Source organism: Haliotis rubra, unplaced genomic scaffold (genome assembly GCF_003918875.1).
Source record: "Haliotis rubra isolate DU_JTF1 unplaced genomic scaffold, ASM391887v1 Scf1125, whole genome shotgun sequence".
Taxonomy (NCBI): Eukaryota; Metazoa; Mollusca; class Gastropoda; order Lepetellida; family Haliotidae; genus Haliotis; species Haliotis rubra.
In genome coordinates this window covers 259198-265801 of record NW_025765032.1, presented here as the reverse complement: position 1 = coordinate 265801, position 6604 = coordinate 259198, and the positions used below count along the sequence as shown (strand labels likewise).

At 38.7% G+C, this 6604-nt stretch overlaps 1 long non-coding RNA gene across 1 annotated transcript; it reads left to right on the top strand.

Moving 5' to 3' along the window:
• The first annotated feature begins 833 nt into the window (after window positions 1-833).
• Window positions 834-3529, top strand: LOC124290604. Its single transcript, XR_006901984.1, has 2 exons — window positions 834-1155; window positions 3406-3529. It is a non-coding gene; the product is annotated as an uncharacterized LOC124290604 (long non-coding RNA).
• The last annotated feature ends 3075 nt before the right edge of the window (window positions 3530-6604 follow it).

The following is a 6604-nucleotide window of genomic DNA, read 5'->3' as shown; positions in this document are numbered from 1 at the left end:
GAACCTGCTCTCATCTGTAAAGAGTACTTTCGAGCCCATTGCCTGTTCTGCCAGCCTGCAACTTGGCGTGCCCATCTCAGACGTTCCGCGTCGATGTTGACGGCTCAGTGCTATGCCACGGAAGGGTCGGTAGGCGCGCGAAGGTCGTTAAACGTAGCCTCCCTAGACACCGTTCGTCTGCTGACACGATGGCCGAGCGCTGTCTCTGCCGATGTCGTCACCGTGAGGAACCTGTTACGTAAAGTGTAACACACACGTAGGTAGCGGTCTTCAGCGGGCGGTGCGTGACGGGAAGCGCCTACCACTCCTGGGTCTGTCCGGCGTTCTGCCTGTTTGCCTGTAACGCGCCATAAAGCCTGGTGATGTCGCCAAACGGATACAGTTGAAGATTCGGGCAACATGGTCGTGGAGTGCGCACCAAGCTGGATCATACCAAGTGCCCGTTCTCTTTGCTCTGCTGTTAATCTTGGCATGGTCGATGATGTTAACGTTGCAATCTGATACTGGCGAACATTTCCATGTGCTTTTATACTCAATACGACCCATGCACGTCATTTTGCACGTGCATGAAAAATTTGATCAAATGCATTTTTCATGACTTTCCATTTCCAAATGCATGTATTTTGGCGCAGGTCCGTTTAAGTTTGCGTTCGTGCGAAGGTTTTCTGTTCCAAACCACCTAAAAGTCTGAGTTCAAATCCAATTTGTCCCCATTAAAGTTTGGTATCGTTTCTTTTGCCCCTCAGTGTATATATATATATATATACGATAACATATTTACACTCCAAATGGAACATTTGATGAAATTCCACTTACCTCTATGCATTCAGGATCAGTTGAGTGGTTTGGTAAACTTGAAATTCAAGAAGACCTAAGTAAATTTGTTTTTTGTGAGACAAATTCTTGTAAAATTTTCATCTGAAATTTCTACATCCCAAGTTAATAAATTTACCGTTAACGTCACACAACAATTTTGAAAAGAGCAAAATTGAATTGTCTCATACACGGAAAAAGAATAATTATGTTGGTGTGTTACAAGTTTTGAAAAAATAAAATCAAAGCTATCTCTCAAATTTTCGAATGAGATATGACTAGAACAAAAAGATATTTTATCGTTTCCGTTAACTATATCGAAATGGTGTCCTAAAGCAGAAGGTGAAATAAATAGATAAGCCATAGCGTTTGATCAATAGTTTCAAAACATAACATAATAACAAAAGATATGAAAGTCTGGATATGAAAAAAAACAAAAAAAAAAAAAAAAATAAATAAAAAATAAAATGAATAATAATAATAATAATAAGCATCTAAACTGAGGGGCAAAAGAAACGTCCCCGATCATTTTTTTTATCATAAAATGATACAAACACGTGCAATTCAATGTTGAAATGTTTGATATAATTTTTGAACATATTATGCAGACTGTCATTACAGAACAATTGAAACAATTTGCTGTAAGTAGAGTTTTTGTGACGTTTTTCACAGGAGGTTCAAATGTCCGGTTTTCGATCATGACAACACATGCACATCAGTACTGACAGAGTGTCTTTGAGTGTCCAACTCCTCAGTAGCGAGTGTGTCCACCTCTTGCAGCGTTACATGCTGCCACCGCGACGTCGTGCAGAATGCACAAGACGTCTGATCACGTGATCTGGGATGCGGCGCCATTCTTCCTGTAGAGCTTGGCGAGGCGTTTCTTGTCTGTGGGGGATGTTGACGTTGCTTAACCTGACGGCCGAGATGATCCCATAGGTGCTCAATAGGTGATAAATCGGGGATCTTGCTGGCCAAGGAATGGCGTTTACGCGTTGTTGTTGTTCAGGAAGTTCGGGTAACAACAGCAGTGTGGGGAGTAGCGTTATCCTGCTGAAACAACACGCCTCGATTCTGCTGGAGGAAGGGTAACACGACAGGTCGTAAAACAACATCAATGTATCGACGGGCATTCAGGTTTCCCTCTATCACCAACAAGTCAGTCTTCCTCTCGCCACAAATTCCCCACACCATCACAATACCGCCGCCAAACGTCTCAACTTCCTGAAGCGCAACAGCGTGCTGTGCGCGTCGTTCCGACGTCTGTAGACTCGTACCCGACCATCAGCTTTGTTCAACTGGAAGCGGCTCGTCGCACTGAAGAAGAGTACCCGGCGCCAGTTCCGCGGCTGCCACTGCCGAACTCTACGTGCCCAAGCCAATCGGCGGCGTCGATGTTCCGCGTTAACGTCCGCCCGGAATGGTCTGGAGGCTCTGATACCGAATCGGCGGAGTCGTCTGGATATGGTCCTTCTACTGACTGGATGGGTAAGGCTGGTTGTTGCTGATGACGTCACAGTCAGGAATCTGTTGCGCAAGTGAAGCACCCGTAAATGGCGGTCTTCCTGAGGGGTGGTTACAGGTGGTCTCCCCTGTCCTAGGCCTGTCTGCAGTCCGACCTGTTGTTCTGAAGCGTGTCATCAGTCTGGTGATGGTTTTCTTGCTGCAACCCATGATTCTTGCAACGTGACTGTGAGAAGCACCCAGCTGCAACATCCCAATAGCTCGTTCTCTCTGTTCTGCCGTGAGTCGAGGCATGTTCTTTGTGTCCAACGTATTGAAGTGATGAATTCGAACAGTCGAGGCATAATTTTTATACTGTACTTTCTTACGGGTATGTTTCCACAGAAGCATGCAAAAACGTGAATAAAAGCAATTTTCATGCTTACAAAAAACTCCACGTGGATTTCCTTTCTGTGAGACGTGGGGATGCGTTCGGGAGATGTGTTCCTAAATAAATTTCCGTCATAACGAAACAGAAGAAATGTTTTTGTACAATTTTACTTTGGGGACGTTTCTTTTGCCCCTCAGTTTAGTTCATGTGACAATAACTTAAGCTTGGTTTCAGACAAAATAACTGACACTGAAGCGAGTTCAATGTAACTATGTCATATAGATGAGGCAAATGAGATAGTTCAGCGACATCGTTGACACGTATATGCATAGATAACATACATCCGCTGATATAACGATAACATATTCACGTGACAAGAGGTACATTTGATAAAAGTCGACTAACCTCTATGTATTCATGATGAATCGAACGGTTTGGTCGAATTGAAATTGAGAAAACCTAGGTAAATGTCTTTAAATTCATTTGGCGAGAGATAAATTGTGCTAAAATTTTCATCTGTAATTTCGATTTCCCAGGTTAGTAAATTTACTTTTAAGGTCACAGAACAATTTTGCAAAGGACAGAGTTGAAGTGACTCATACAACGAAAAGGATAATTATTATTTTGATGTAATACAAGTTTTGAAAAATAAATGTGAAGGTATCTCTCTCAAATGTTCGAATGAAATATGCGTAGAACAAAAAAGATATTCAATGGTTTGCTTTAACTATAGCTTAAATCATATCCCAAAGCAGAAGGTGAAATAAATAGATAAGCCATAGCGTTTGATCAATAGTTTCAAAACATAACATAATAACAAAAGATATGAAAGTCTGGATATGAAAAAAAATAAATAAATAAAAAAAAAAATAAAAAAAAAAATGAATAATAATAATAAGCATCTAGTTCATGTGACAATAACTTAAGCTTGGTTTCAGCCAAAATAGCCGACGCTAAAGCGACTTCAATGTAACTATGTCATATAGATGCGACAAATGAGATAGTTCCGTGACATGGAGTGTCACTCGTATATGCATAGATAACAATACAATCGTGTATATATATATATATATATAAAACGATAACATATTTACGCTCAAATGGAACATTTGATGAAATTCACTTACCTCTATGCATTCAGGATCAGTTGGGTGGTTTGGTAAACTTGAAATTCAAGAAGACCTAAGTAAATTTCTTTAAATTTGTTTTTTGTGAGACAAATTCTTGTAAAATTTTCATCTGAAATTTCTACATCCCAAGTTAATAAATTTACCGTTAACGTCACACAACAATTTTGAAAAGAGCAAAATTGAATTGTCTCATACACGGAAAAAGAATAATTATGTTGGTGTGTTACAAGTTTTGAAAAAATAAAATCAAAGGTATCTCTCAAATTTTCGAATGAGATATGACTAGAACAAAAAGATATTTTATCGTTTCCGTTAACTATATCGAAATGGTGTCCTAAAGCAGAAGGTGAAATAAATAGATAAGCCATAGCGTTTGATCAATAGTTTCAAAACATAACATAATAACAAAGATATGAAAGTCTGGATATGAAAAAAATTAAAAAAATAAAATAAAAAATAAAAAATAAAATGAATAATAATAATAATAAGCATCTAGTTCATGTGACAATAACTTAAGCTTGGTTTCAGCCAAGATAGTTACATTGAAGTCGCTTTAGCGTCGGCTATGTCATATAGATGCGACAAATGAGATAGTTCCGTGACATCGCGGTCTCTCGTATATGCATAGATAACAATACAATCGTGTATATATATATATAAACGATAACATATTTACGCTCCAAATGGAACATTTGATGAAATTCACTTACCTCTATGCATCCAGGATCAGTTGAGTGGTTTGGTAAACTTGAAATTCAAGAAGACCTAAGTAAATTTCTTTAAATTTGTTTTTGTGAGACAAATTCTTGTAAAAATTTTCATCTGAAATTTCTACATCCCAAGTTAATAAATTTACCGTTAACGTCACACAACAATTTTGAAAAGAGCAAAATTGAATTGTCTCATACACGGAAAAAGAATAATATGTTGGTGTGTTACAAGTTTTGAAAAAATAAAATCAAAGGTATCTCTCAAATTTTCGAATGAGATATGACTAGAACAAAAAGATATTTTATCGTTTCCGTTAGCAGAAGGTGAAATCAATAGATAAGCCTTAGCGTTTGACCAATATGATTTTATTCACTTCTTATATACAGGAAAGTCGCAGCTTTGAAAATGAGAATCGTGAGATATATTTCTACAAAACTACAAGTCGTGATGGGTGTATATTCAAAGGGATTGCAAGACAGAAAATAGTGAAAAGATCGTTATGCCCGAGTTATTAATATACTTTCCACATGTTTTAAGAAGTTATGAACATTCAAATGACTGATATCAAATTCTTGGTGATAGGTAGGTCAGTGAAAACACTGTTCGTGATGGAAAGTGTTTCAACTTTAATTAACCTCACGCGTTCATACTAACTGAATAGCTCAGTCACTTGATGGTGGGGTAAGAGACTGCAGATACCTCAAGGGACTTCTTTTGTCTGTCTTGTGGTGCACCTGCGCTTTAACCACCTGTGAATGTGGTTGTGTGACTGCCTGTGACGAACATGACGGCGTTGGTTGTGAGGTTTCTTCAATGGCATCGTCATTCCAGGTCGGAGGTGTAGCGTGGGAGGTTTCTTTGTTATTCACAGTCAGGAACTTGTTCATGCGACGCTCCACCATTTCCGTGAACTGACGTTGACTCGCTTCTCTGTCTTTATTTCGACTGCGTCCTGCACGATGGAGACAGGCGATGGAAATCTTTTCCTGTATATGGTGATCGGTATCCGATGATTACCCCAATCACTGCCAGTACGATTAAGACCAGAGAAGTAGTGACTTGCCCTGAAACAATAAATACTTTAGTGATTCAAAGGGGTAATATGATGAACAGAAACCTTCTTGAGGAAACTATGTAAACCTGAAAAAACAAATCTAAGTAGAAAATCTAAATATGATATTCTTCTATCACTTATGAAACGTCATGTTATGAAGACCACCCTGTCAGAACCATTATGGACTAGTGCGCATGAGTCAACATGACATAACACATATGCCATGATTAGAATCTTAAGGTTAAACAACTGATTCGATTGATAATTAAGCCGGACTGTCGAGTATATTCATACATTACCTTGTAAGTGATCCAATTCCAATTCTAAAGTGTTGTCGTCGCTGGTGGATTCCAGATCGATTGAGGAGTAGGCTGAGAAATTAACAAATTGTAGAAAAGATTAGTTGTGATATTAAAATGTGAATGCACGATTCAACAATAATAGGATCATCCGAAGCCTGTCTGTTGCGTAATATATTTTTAATTTGTAAACCATAACAATATTACAGATGCTCAAAGCATAGCACCAATTATCTTCATTCACTTTTACTAATAAAGAACCGCTTGATCCGGTTTTGGTGTGTGACAGAGATATATCCAATACATTCTCAGACATGGTCGTCTTGTTAGACATGGTCGTCTTGTTAAACATGCTCTCCCATTCGGCGCACCAGGTTACTTGAAGCTCTTTAACTATACCTCATTTGAAACAAAGGCAGCACTACAATATCAGACAGTTCTGTTTCATTATCACTTTTAAGTGTGCATGGGTCATTTGTATTGACACATGTTAATTTAGATTTAATCGATTTTCTTACATAAACAACTGCGAATATGAAACATAAAATGAAATACCTGCTGCAAGGTCCAGCAGTGGTATTGAAGGTATAATTAGTGGTGGATGTAACAGAGTGAGTAAACGTGTTGGTAGATGACGAGGGTTGATTTGTGATTGAGAAAGTAGTAAACGGAGATGTGGACGTGCTAGCGGTGGATGAAGAGGTGTAGGTGACTCGGCGGTGGATGGAGTGATGGATGTGTGAGGATCAGAAGAGGATGTGGA